The 14,774-nt window shown below is 34.0% G+C and overlaps 1 protein-coding gene across 2 annotated transcripts in view; it reads right to left on the bottom strand.

The window, feature by feature from the left end:
• Sol1 overlaps nucleotides 1-14,774 on the bottom strand; it is a 384,779-nt gene that overhangs the window by 8,819 nt on the left and 361,186 nt on the right. The window lies entirely within an intron of this gene.

Raw genomic sequence — 14,774 nt, forward strand, 5'->3', positions numbered from 1 at the left:
TACATAAGTACAAAATGTTCGTTAAAAGGTTTTAATTACTTCGGCAGGTGTGCTAAAATTATACTAAGTTTTAGTAGCAAAGTGATTATCATCGACGTTGTAACTGCAACTGCACAACTAGATAATGCCACATACAGGTCAAAGTTACTTGGCTTTATGTAGTTGACAATCGCAGTTAACTGTCAGCTTAATACTACTGGGAGCTTAATATTCCCGAGCTGCAGAGCCCGAGACCTTAGGCGATAATTTAATATTTGATTGCATTTACTAGCCGTTTTGTTGAATGCACCACGTTTCTACTAAAATTGCTAGGAAACGGGTTTCTGTGTAGGGATTTTGTTACCTTAGGATATTATAAAGAAAATTGCTTAGGGTTTAATTTCCGAAACGGCTAAGCGAAGTTGCTATCTTTTATTCGGAAAATCGTTTAAAGGTCACGGAAAGTACATTTGAGTGTGTAAAAAATATATAAATGCCATCAAAAACATTCTGTAAAAACCTCAAGTCTCGCCGTAAAAAGTTGTAAGATCTATATAATACCAAGTCGATTAATCTATTTAGTCTCTACTTAAAAGACCTTCTGTCTTAAGTTATTACGTATGTTATTATCATGCCAATTTAAAAAAAAAACCTCTAAAACAAATAGACCGACCTGGCCATCGCATGATTTGATTATTATTAGTATGTATCACACTACACAGCATGGCGAGAAGTTAATGCTCCTGAAATGTTAATGGCGAATTTGTATTTTCTTGCGATGACCAAGTCGATCTATTTGTTTTAGAGGTATTTTTTTTTAAATTGGCATGATAATAACATACGTAATAACTTAAGACAGAAGGTCTTTTAAGTAGAGACTAAATAGATTAATCGACTTGGTATTATATAGATCTTACAACTTTTTACGGCGAGACTTGAGGTTTTTACAGAATGTTTTTGATGGCATCTCACTTCTTTTTGTAGAGCGAACATAGGTCCAATTTGTATGGAACGACGTTTTTTTTTCATAAATCAACATATTTTCTTATGGGAATGTTGTTCAGTTTCATGGGCTAAACACCCTTACCCACCCTATACCTCCTCCCGTTATGCCTCATATAGTAGTTACCATTTACACCTATTTATTTTATTTTCTACAGTAATAATAATTCATTAACTGCAAATGTAACCTTGTAATCTTATACATTTATATGAGATTACAAAGTTATTGTTGCAGTTGGTGTATTTAGAAAACTGGATCGAAATTAGAAAATATTAAATTTTTCCCATGATTAAGACACTAAACTCTATTTGTATTCTAAATTTTAAGCTTCTAAGTCTGCTAGAAGTACCTTAGACTTTTGATGATCGGTGAGTCAGTGAGTCAGTGAATCAGTGAGTGACAAAATTCAAAATTTTAACGAGTTGTCATTCTTAAACTACTGGTTCAAATTGACTGAAATTTGAAATATACCGTGTTTATACAATGACTGATTAGTTGCTGAAAATCCAGGCTTCTTGTTTTATCCACAACGAAATTACAGGGGTGTCAAAAGTAGCCCGAATTGCTTCGAGAAAAGGATGTTACGGCCGTGCCGCTTTTTTTTTGCTCGACTTGCGGGGGCACTTCCGTGCCCCCAGATATTATTTTGCAATTAACATTATATTTATTTTATGATCCCTTCGTTTTCTTTTTACATAGATAAGTGGTATTGCTTGCTATTTTTGTTATTTATAGTATTCAAGTAGTTACATACGTAATATCTCGTTTCTAAGTAATAAGTGAGTATGTTATCTTACACGTGAATGTGATTTTTCTTCAACAGCGAACGAAAGTCTATAACAAGTCCCTCCGTGCAAATACTAGGCTAGTAATCGCCGTCAAACGTATGTCTTTGACACGGCTTTTGACTCGTTCACACTGAAAACGGACTGTAACACCCTCGGGAGTAACATGACGATTGCCGACTACACTACACTTTTGCTATAAAATTCACGCGATGGGTTTTACTTAGGGTTGCGTACAGACTTATATTTTTCGAACAAAACGGACTTAGAGCGAATTATGTCATTTCCTATTAGCTATTGACAAATGAGAACCTAAAAAAAGTTGTCAATTTATAGCGTGGTTTTCTTTAGTCGGTACCATCGAGTATAGAGAGACTGCAGACATTTAGAGTATAGTGCTGAAATAGTTTACGGCACCTGCTATCAGATTTATACGAAATTTGATTTGACAAAAATAGCAGTTAGAAATTGCCCCTCTTATCAGTCTGCGCTCCTAGAATATTTCGCAAACACAGTTTTTTCAAGTAGTCTTTTGAAAGTACCGAGTATAGAAAATCCCGTAACTAAAAAGAGAAGTAAGTCGATGTACGGAATCCGAAACATTAAGATCTCGTATGATAATCCCGGCTTTTCTACCATTCTAGGAAGCTTGGTTTTACAGAACTCTCGTAAAATGATCGTTGATGGACCTTTGAGTGTACTTTTTGATCGAAAGTTTACAACTTTAATTACCTGTCTGTATCTAGACGAGGATATTCGTTTATTGGAAAAAGTTTCCAAATATTTTGCCAAGTTCTATAATTATCTACACTTTAGGTACTTACAGAAATTACTTATTTTGATGTTCGTGAATTGGATTGCTTGGAACTTCAGTATTTTTTATTAATGGATCCTTCTTAGATGCCATATTAAAAAGTTATTTTCAGGCGACGTGATAGGTACCTAAGTAAACAGGGGGTAGGTCAGATCTTCAAAATTATATAGATTTATTACATTTTTTTTCAAAACGTTTTCGTTTTACTTTCATGTCAGTCTTCTTTACTTTGGATTAGTGCATTAAAGTTTGTTTATCTTTTAAGCAAAATCTGTTAAACAAATTCAGTCAAGTTTGGTCCAAAGGTAGTTTATGACCTCAGTTTAACAAGCATCTTCATATTCCTATACGGAGCAGCAGGTGTGCGAACAGGGACTAATAACTGCAATGCACTTATTTAATGGCCAATTACCTTCAACACTAGCTCACAGTTCCTATTTATCAATCACAGAGATACTTTGCTTGTTATAATTTTACAGAAGAACACACAATGATACGTACAATAGACTGCTTTAACATAAAGTTAGACGCGAGTTCGCAAATAAGTGAAACAATTCGTCATTGTTGGTAGGTAGTTCTGTAGTGCCTATTGTGAGTCGGCAGCGTGCTAATATTTAATTGATCTTAGCAAACTCTGCCCAGAGATCTCTGTAAATTTGACGATGCAGGTGCTTGACCAAATTCCGGGCAAGAACATTATAAAGAAATGCGAAAGTCTGTCTAGGCCGTCTGTAATGAGTCAGTTTATATGATTTGTAATTTAGCAACAGCCTTGTTTAATAAACCAATATTTTTCAAAAATCATAATTATACTTAGCGGCTGAAATGAGGTTATATAACTTTCTACACGAGCAGAACCGCGCGGGTGAGGTAATTACTGAATTTGATTTGTTTGATACTTTACATCAATCTCTGGGCCAGAATTCTAAAAAAAAACAATTGAAGACATGCAAAAATGTAACTTTACTTGCAATGCAATGCAGGTATTTTCTGCAAAGATTTCTAAGGGTTTAACACACCATCTCTGGGTCTGATATTCCAAATGTTAAACAGCTTGTTCTATCTAGCTCTCATTGAATAATGATGAAGATTCGATAGAATTTCTAGTTCTAATAAGCTATAAGAAAAGTTCAGTAGTCTGGTTACTAATTTCTTATCCTTTAAACTAACCTTATCCTTAACACAAGGCTAGGTTACGGAAAACGGATACTTAAATATTTTGTTGAAATTTAGATATTTCATTTTGGTATTCTTCGATAACGGCGTGACCACAACTTCCTGGATCGTTCCAGTTTTATAAAAGTAAGTATGTTACGTACCTACATGTATCCAGGCAATAGATCTGCGGACATTAGCCCCTAGGGGTGATTATTTATGTGATCATGTATAAACTAACGGTCAGAGCGATAAAGCTCAATACGCCATGTGATAGAGAACTAATACCGGTACACCACGTGGATGTCATTTAATCCTAGCTTGATGTAACACGACAACAAAATTACGTCATGGGTATTTACACATTATAGATAATAGTAATTGATATATGATAAAGTCATGTAGTTTATATAGATTTATTTAGACTGTCAATAACTTGAAAAACTGTGGCCCATTTAGTCCTCAATCAAATTAATATAAGAAATTTTTTAGCACACAACCACTTACGATACGTACTTAACTCCTAGTACGTATCATACCTATATGCACAGTATATATCGGCTTATCCTTACTTCCAACTACATATGTTGGAGTCTTCTTCCAGTCTCACTGGATGCAGCTGAATACCAGTATGGAGCGCCTGCTTATCGCACCTCCACAACTCACTTGGGTTATAACACGCAGATGCCTCTTTGTAAGTTTGGTTGTCAGTTTTTCAAGCTTCTGACTACTGGTAATGACTTTCAAAGATCTTTAAAAATTATAGCCGGGATCCACAAGTTAACGTAGCTTCCGAAACACGGATGAATACTGTATGTATAATATGTTCACCCATCGACAGATCAATCTTGGCAAGCATAGCTCTACCTGTGAGATCGATCTGTGCGGTTGTTGTTACTTAGCCACAATCTCCTCTTCCTTACATAGTATCTATAATTCTATTATTAGGTAAAGGTGTACGTGTACGTATCGAGTATCAATTTGTATCGTTTCCCGGTCCATTTCACACAACAGCCCGACCGCGGTAGCCGGCCTCTACCTAATTAATGTAATCTGTTTTATTCAATTAATTACTAATTGTGTTCTAACATCGCAATTTGCGATTAGATTTCTAATCGTTACGCGTTTAACAGTTGAGGTTTGAATTCTATATAAATTGATGCATTATAACCAAAATTAATTTTGATTAAATTGTATGGAAACGCTAGAATAATTAATTAGAATTATTTTTTAAGATAAATAATAATTATAAGTAAATATATAACATGTTCACTTTTAAAAAGAGATTAAGGTTTTTGGGACGGGGGTGTTTTATTTTTTTTTAATTTCAAGCTCTACCATTTTTGTAAACTCTTCAAGTCAAACTGTCAAAAACACTTTAACAAATATTAACGGGTGTTCAACAAATTATGTCAACCCAAAACTACCCAACGTCTCCACAAAACTCTTAAAACTCCAAGAACCATAACTTCCATCTTTAACAAAAGTATGCCAAATTCGTGGAAGTTCATGTAACTCCTTATATATTCCGGTGACTGGCCTTTTAATACTGTCATCAAATATTCATAAGCACAAATTGGGAGAGACATATAATAGAGACTAGTTAATGGATGAAGGATAACTATCCTCAACTGAGGATCAAAGATATGCATCATTACAGCTATACGAGCTAACTAACTGTATAACTAAAGTTTGAGTGAAGTGTTAAAATTTAATAGAGACACGCCATAATGCGTAGTTCCTGAAGAGGAAAGTGGATTTGTGGAAACTTTAGCGACATTCTCTACAGTTGGTTCCAACGAGCATCTACAATTTTAGATTTTAAATGTACTGTAAAAATAGTTCCTATTGCTCCCGCTAGAGGCGCTGATTTTCCGTTTAATAGTCGATAGTAGTAGAGAATCGCGCTAATGTACAATTTTTCCGGTTTGTATTAATGTGTTTAAAACTCTCAATGTACCAATTTTAATTAAAATCCGTCCAATAGTTTTTTCTTGAAGGAGTAGCAAACATACAAACGTTCATCCATCCACGCAAACTTTCGCATTTATAATACAATACTTAGGGTAGATTTTTTCCTTAAAATATGTATTTTCATTCCAAACTATTTCATAACAATAAGCATTCATTTTAATTACTACAGAATATCCGTAATGAGAAACCGTCCGCTCAGAATTTCGGATACGAAGAAAAAATAACACAGAGATAAAAACGGTGAAACGGATATATTTATAAAACGAAATTAGATGGAATCACAAAAAGGAGATTAAAAATGAGTTACTATGAATAAAATAATTGAAATATTTTGAATGTTGAAGTGTTCGGACATTCTATAATTAGAAATAATTATGAATAATTAGACAAAACCAACTGAACACGTTTTCGGGCTTAGTTATGAGCTTAAGGTATAATAATAATATGTCGGTTATGAATAGAAAATAGAAATGTTTTAGATCTCATTTGTTATGGTTATAAAATTAAATGCGCGCAGGAAAGGTTCTTTGTTATTACTTTTAAAATCAGCAACTAAATCACATTTGCTGTAAAGGGAACCCCCTAATACAATTATTTTATTCTGTTTGGTGGCGGCACTAGAAATACATCATATCTGAAAATTTTAACTGTCTATGTCGGTTCATGAAATCAAGCCTGGTCACAGAGAGATAGACAGATAGTAAAGTCTCAGTAATACTGTCCCGTTTTTACCCTTTATCACCAAAAAAAATGCACCAAAAGCTGATGCTAATTTTTTACTTTGCGATTACGGATAGAGAAGCAAGGTTATGACCTGATAATTAAGTTAATAAAGAATGTAGACACATATTTTTACAACAAATATGGACCGATTTTGTTTGAAAATACCAACGATTCGTTAACTGTTACTCTCATATTAATATTAAAATTTTACAGTCAAACTGCGTCCGTAGTTTTGTGGAGCATCGACTAAATAACTGTGTTATTTATAAGATAGGTAATATTATATTACATTGTATTGTATTACATTATCCCTGTTTTGTTTTATCTACCAGTAATGGTTAGTTACAGGAGTTTCTAATTAATAAAGAACACAATATCCTTCATAATAAATATACATTATACGAATAGGTACTATAAAATTGGCAAATATGACTTGTTTCTCCTTCATTAGTAGTCAAGTGCGCACTCAAAACTGTAACTCATAACTTCACTTATCAATATGCATAGGTCGTGTACATATCTCTCCTGAGTTTACGCTCAAATGATTTGTAAACAGCTTTGGCAATGTACCTAATTGGGTTATAAAAATTCTAGAGCATCGTTGTAAATATAGGTAGGAATAGTAAGAGAATTTCTTTCTTTATTGGCCTGTTATGTTTTATGTTGCATATGTTGGGAATGAACTTGGTGCCAAGGGTTAAGGGCGAAGAAAGGGTAATATAATCGATTGTCGGTAAATTATATATAATCATAAGTTGTTAAAACCTCAAAAATATTATGCTATCATTTATGTAGGCAGAGACTACGTAACATGCATTGTCACAATTCATTTATGACTTCTATTTATGGTACATTATCTATACATAAAACGAATTAAAATCAAATGCCTATGAAGGGATAGTGAAACAAGCTGTAAAGTATAAAATATATCGTCCTCAAAATATCTTTGTAACACAGTTGTACACATTATCACGTCGCTTATCAACAGAAATCGATAGTTTGCGTTGCAAATAAGAGTTATATGGGTCAACTACTTCAACAATAAACATATACAATTATACACGAGTTAGTATTACAATGCTGTGTTACGATACTTTTAAGGACAATTTATCTCTAGTGATAGAGTAGTGTATATCGTGCCAATTTTCCCGCTATATAGAACTCTGAGTTACACTGACCCGATGTGCTGACCTAGGGCCAAATTCCCACTTGGCTTATTACTGAATTGGGTAAGTATATAACTTTAGTTGTCATATATTGCGTCGTTCGTAGCGCGACTGTGGGTTTCAAGATCATCGATCAGTTTTGTAGGTAGTTGTTGTTTAGTGTTTTCAGAAAGTATACCGTAAGTGGTGGATTATTATTACGCGCAGTTCAATTCTCCCTAAGAGAAATGATATTATGGATACACGAATGCTAAGATCATATTCATGAAAAATTGGTTAACTCATAATAATATAGGTATTATTATACCACAATTAAGCACGCTTTTAAATACAGCCTATTTATAATAGTTTAACTTATTTATTTAGTTCCACAAAACTAGAGAGCTACAGCCTCTAATTAGTATGCGTCTATTTAAGATCCGCATTACAAAAGTCTGTTCAATTGAACTAAGTCCTCATTGTGGTGTTCATTCATTCGGAAGTTGGCCTCAAGTCTTAAGACGTGTGTGCACTGCACAAAGAGGGCGAACTTCAACTAACTTACGAACGCGATATGTTTGTAATGGTTGAATTAAGTTTATAGCAATTCATTTGTTTCTAAGTGCTACGTATGTGGATTCCTTCGGTGATTTTCAAAGGCTGATAGACAGAGTAAGTCATCATTATTGCCCAGTATTCATCGAATGCAGATTATAGATTAATACAGTGAATTAAGTACTCTGTCTATTACGGTTTCGAGTTAATTTGCTAAATCATATTAGATGACATTTTGGAGAGAGATAGTCACTGTCACTGCATATGCTCTTAGAATGGATAGCAGTAACATGTGAATAGACACGGAGGCAAAATTTACAATTTATTATATTTTTGTGCTGTTTAAAAATATGTGTTCTTATTTCTGTTACAATTGCGTTCCCTAATATTCAAATAGAAACAATATGAACGCTCCTTAGAAAACAAAAACAACGGACACTAAATAACAGGAGATTCAAATATAATTGCGAAAGAACAGAATATTTGGGAATAGCGGCGGAATACTTTAATGCCGCTCCGATGTTGCTATATTGAATTAAAAGTGAAAAATATGACCATCGTAAGATCGTACGGAATAAAGAAAAATTGGATTCTGGCGTCAAGTTAGGAAAACGGGGAAAGTTTTGCACAGTCTTGCTTTTAAGCTCACTTAGTTATTGAATATGTTATACGAACGGTTTTAAGTTAAAATAGCTTGATTACTTTTTAACTGAAATACTTGAACTATTGTGAAACTATGAAAATCTGTAGGTAGCTAAAAGTCGTTTGCACGAGTTTGTATTGAGACTTAGTTTTACTTTATAAAGATGTTATTATGCCAAGTCGTTTGTCATGGTGACTTTTACTTACAAATAATGGTCACAAAATCAAATAAAAAATTGGACTGGACTTGTTGTAAAACACATACTTAATATTGTGTCGTGTGGGAACAGAACCCACGACCGTAGTGTGCGTTCTTGATATGTAGGTACTAGTATGTAGCGCCATAGTGTCCACCTCAATCACTATCCTTTTATCATGACCAAATGATTGTTTAAATGAAATGTTTAAAACGTAAAACCAAACACGCAACAGTGCTTCTTAAATTAGTGAATCCTTAAAACTAGTACAGATTTTAGATATTTGTAATTGGTTTGTCTCTCTCAGCTTCCAATATCGTACTGTGGGTAACCATCGCCAGCGACATGCAATCCAGCCAAATTGGTATTCTCAAAAGCCTGAACCCAATTAGCAAATTGGCTACTGAGCTTTATTGCTAGATCACAATAGTCTACGAAAAACAATTGGAATTAGCTAAAACTAAAATCTGAGGATTGGTTTCAACAAAATATTTATTTATTTGTAGAGCTAACTCACTTTGTGTTTAACTGTAGATATTAAAAATAAAGTACTTCCACTTAATAACTGGTCATGCGATGAGATTTGATTTGATTGATCTATCTACTTCAATCCCAAAATTTTAAAGTTTTATAATAATACAATTTGATATCTCTTTTCATTATTCGCTAAGTTTTGACAACTAAATTAGATGTTTAGAACATGATGGTGAAGGTATGTGTAGGCGTGCTCCTCTTTTTGCTGTCCGAATATAAAATTTTCCTCAAGGCCTGACGAGTATTACACGAACTCCGAATTTTTCGCCACATTTCACGTCTCGAGTTCGTCGAGATAGTGATTTCTCCGTGAACATTTTTCAACTACATCCTGTCAAAATACTGGGGAACTAAAATGAAAGAAAAACAGCTTGTTAATTTGGTTCGCAAGGGAATTTATGCTACGCCCAAATTTCTGTGGGTATTTTACGTACAAAAACATCAAATTTTCGTCAACGGCTGGAAACCTCAACGGCTACATGAAATGGGCACCTGTGGTGTAATTGTAGATGTCTATAATATATTGTGTAGTTACTACGTGTATGACATTTTCCAAACATAGTAAGTATATTTTGCGTATCTTATAACTGGCGAATCAGAAGATGGGGAAGAGCACATTTACCGTTGAGATTAACAACCAATACTATCTTTTAAAACATTCCGAAATTGTTCTCAGCTGCAACTCTCGCAATACATAATACAAATTCCTTCAACGTCTTTTTAGCCTTTCGTATACGATGCAGCCCAAAACAATGAGATGCGAATCATTTCACTTAATTACAAACTGCTATCAAACAATGCTCAGTCAAAATGTTAGTGTTGTTTGAATTGCCTGTTACAATCACAATGGTAGCAATAAGCGCTATTTAATTGCTTGCTTCGCAGAAACGACCCTTAATGCTTTTAACTTTAAGCTGTTGATGTAGCTATTAATATTGTTTACTAACAATATAATAGAACAGTTTATATTCATTTCAAAGAAAGCATTTTATTCTCGGTTTCTCACTATGACAGTTAAAATTCAAACTATGTTCCGCGATTTTCATTTTGCATTTCTAATGATTTGGCATTCTTCCCTGTGCGAACCTAGTAATTTTGTAATTTAAACTTTTTATGTTAAAGTTTACATAATATCATACAAGAATTATGGTACAATCTCCCACGTAAGCCTATATTTTCAAAGAGAACCCAATTCCAAACAATGTTCCACAAAATAAACGTAACAAACTTAACCAAACTCGAGTAGCAAATGAAACCAACAATGAGAAGTAAGACATAACAAGTATTTCAACAGTATATTAAATCTCGAATTACACTGAAAATTAAACATCAAGCTAACAGTACAAACTCTACAGAATAACGCTTGACGGATCCTTCAACAATAACTACTTGAAGTATGAGAATTTCCGAGAAATTCGGTAGTGAGATCTTTGCTTTTCATTCCCTGTCCAAACACGTAACCATTGAAACTCGATATAAATAGACACAAAGATCTGGTTGACACTCGATAGAACATGTCAACCGAAGGGTGCCTATTGTAGTTCCCGATAATATCTAAAAGGAACACGAACACTGTAATTGTAGGCGAAATAGAACGTGCTATTGTGTTCCCGGTGTTGTATCGTGTACGCCTAAGATGTGGAGTCCTTTTGTTTTGGCGTTCGGCAGGCCTGAGATATTCGCATGTGGATGTATCACTGTAAATGGAACATAATACCGGCTGTATTACGTTAGAAGAAAGTGATGTATTTGATCTCAACATAATAAAATATTTGTCTAAGAACCAAGCAAGAATTTCTTTTTAGAAAAAAAAACTTCTATTAACGAACTTAGTACCTCAATTCGAGATCTAACATTAAGTAAATAATGTAGCTTCAGTGTAAAACATTTTCTTAACAAGGTTTTATCCATTATAAAACGAACAATTCAAAATTATATTAAGTCCTAGCCAGTCTAATAAAAGTAATCTAATTCCTTTGTTACTCCATAAAATTACGTTTGTCCGCACCTAGCTCAGAAACTATGGAAATATTACAGGAATAATCTTAGCATATTTTTTATATTAAATTAAAAAAGCGCTATAAGTTGAAGATTCCACCTGGCGCGGCACTGAGAATATTGCCTTGGGACAATCTTTAGTTCGGTGAAGTAAAAAGGCAATGACGCTAGCCGCCAGAGGCATCGGGCGCATGGCAAACGGTTTAAAGATCAGAGTTCAGAGTAGAGGTGAGCCATAAACTATGTTGACGCTGTGGTCAAAAAGCGATTGAGGGACCTACTTTTAAAGAAATCGTATGTAGAATAGATGCACTCTTTAATCAATCAATTTCGCATGTTTAATATAAAATGTAATATGAAGATTAGAATAATTTTACCAAGAAAGCTAGCTGTAAGCCGCGTCCAGTACCATCTGACTGAAACATTAAAAAACTTTCGTATTTCAACTGCATGTATGATTTGATAATATATTTCTAAAACAAAAAGCCGAGTTTATTATCGCCCTATTTTAAACGTTGCTCTTCTACTGCCGCTATAAAACTGGAATTGTAAGGGATAAATCATACTATAACTAAGTCATATTATAATTACCACCATCGTGTCCTTATTCCAAGTTATGTTGGGTCAGCGCAATATGTGTTATTCTTTATTTTATTTTCGTGCGACAACCACGACAGGCGGTGCATGGCCAGTATTTATGATACTGTCAACTCATTTTATAGGCAATAAACAGATTTTATATACCATTTTTTACCTACCATTTAATATTCACTGGTGAAAACGTAATTTAATCTTACACACACTTAACAAACAATATAGACTACAAATACCATACTTTTTGAGATTTTAAAGTCTCTAGATACTGCAGAAAGAAGGAACATATTATTGCATGCCTAAAAGTCTTTACTACATTTCCTGAGAGAATGTAAGACTTTGAGGTCTGCAAAGTCCCCGACCCGCACTTGGCCAGTGTGATAGAATCAAGCCCCTTTCTTATTCTGGGAGAAACCCCCAACAGTGGCTGTCATGGGTCTCAAAATAAGGCTTTATGGAACATACTTTAATCTTAGCAAACGGAGCTGAATTCATAATTCAACAAACACTATAAAGCATCTAGAGCTCTTAAGGTGACGACGTATGTTCTGAGAAATTCATTTAAATTATTATAATTCTGTGAAATCGGTTATAAGTTATCATATCATAAAATAATATATGATCAAGGTATTCATATATCTTGTCATATTGTATTAAGTGATGTACTAGATACATAGCAAGAGGAATTGAATTGATTCACAGTTCCAATATAACGACAAGTCAAAGTGAAGACGTATGCGGTTCGAATAGTTACTATTTACGATTAGTATCTCTCAAGATTCGATGAGAGTTTAGAACTGTGGCCTGAAACTGTATATCCGTTCAAGTTTATGTCCTACACAACCTTCTTATTATTTAATGGTTAGTACTGTTGTGTAGGTTCGGAAAAGAAAATAAAAGGCAAATGTTTACGAATGGCAAAGATCTTTATGATAACTAGCGTGTATGTTTGCAGTATGCGTCTCATTATTGAAGAAACTCTTGCAGTCTATAACAAGCACATACCAATTATAAAGACTCGAAGAACATACATGTTACTTCAGAACTACGTATCTTAAAACTTTCGTATTTTGTGAATATGATCTAGTATTTTACGGTCTGATGCACCGAAAGATTAAGCTCGTCAAGTTCATGTATGCCGTAGACGGCGATGTGGAGATATTATTAAACGCATAGTTAAATGATAAAAGTAAATTTATAAACGTAAGTATTCAAAACACGAGTAATAGGAATATCTAATTATGAAGTCATTTTGCGTATTTATGTAGACTTCCCTACTTTGTCGTTTATAACATTACACTACTTTCGAACAGATAATACAATATTTTCGAGCTTTAACAGCAATAATACAGGTCAGACCCACCTCCGAACATTCACAATTGGTCCCAGAACAAAACGAGAGTGAAATTTCGAACTACAATATTGAACCGCTAATTGCGCGCCTGGCCCGGAGTGGTCATATCGCTACCTATAAATGTATGATCAAACAATCGGCCGCTTAGCTAACCAGCGCTCTGGAACGCGAAAGTGACTAGCGTAAAAGTCGTTAATATTTTATAGCCATGCAATATGGGTAGTGTTGAGAATGGACTGTGTAGTTATAATCTTTTAAAACAAGTGCAGTTGAACAGCTGGTGTCGATAGCACTTGTTGCAATCTATATTTCGGAGTGGTATGAATTCGGATGTTTTAGGAACTAGGTCATAAGTTTTTATCTAGGTTTTACGTAAAAGAACAAGTCGGTTGAAACTTTTACACACGGTTCTTACAAAATTATTGGCATATAATAACTCAGAATGAGTACAACTTGATGTGAATGAACGATGTGAATATTTTCTAAATATGCGACATACATAAGAAAGCTTTTAGAAATTTTAAGGTGCCGTTGAAGTTTGCAATTTATGACTGTGCTAGTATGCCCGCAGTCATTTTGTGTATTAAGGCGTTAGTATCTTAAAACGAAAATATTAGGCGATAACATACATTCGACATTATCATTGAATGAAGCGAATTTATTGAACTATGCCTTAATACCAATGGAAGGTATAACAATAATATTTTCAAGGACTTGGCCTTCCTTCCAAAAATGTCTGTCACATTTCTTTTTTTATAACACTGGACAAGAAAACACAGTGATTTGTTTATCGTTGATCGAAATAAAGCGTAAAGAAAAGGGTGATTAATGATGCTCGCTACTTTATCGAGTGGAAACTCGCAGAGTTGTGCTGTTATAATATTTATGTGGAAGTGTACGGTTGGTTACGGTGAACTGTAAAAACTGTTGGTAGAAATGTTCCAGGTGAGGTTAAGTTTCATTCATATATATTTTGTACTTATCGTGTTCGTGTCCTGTGTCCAAATTGTGTCTACCCATAACATTATTAGATAGTACCTAAGTGGAAAACCACTCCTACTGCCATTTCAATTTTACAATTATGAAATCGTAAGATCAAGTAATCGGGATCTAATTGGTGAAATTGATTATAGAAACGTTAAATAAGGAGTGTCATCAATGTCGTTTGCGTTACGGGCGGAAAGTTGCACGGAAAGGAAGGTAATTAAGTTAAAAGACATTTAGATTTATACAAATACTTAATTTTATTTGCTTCTTAATAAGTATTTAATACTTTGCAATACTTTTGCTCAACACTACGTGATTACAGACTGTAATCAGTA

The sequence above is a fragment of the Anticarsia gemmatalis genome, chromosome 11 (genome assembly GCF_050436995.1).
Source record: "Anticarsia gemmatalis isolate Benzon Research Colony breed Stoneville strain chromosome 11, ilAntGemm2 primary, whole genome shotgun sequence".
Classification (NCBI taxonomy): domain Eukaryota; kingdom Metazoa; phylum Arthropoda; class Insecta; order Lepidoptera; family Erebidae; genus Anticarsia; species Anticarsia gemmatalis.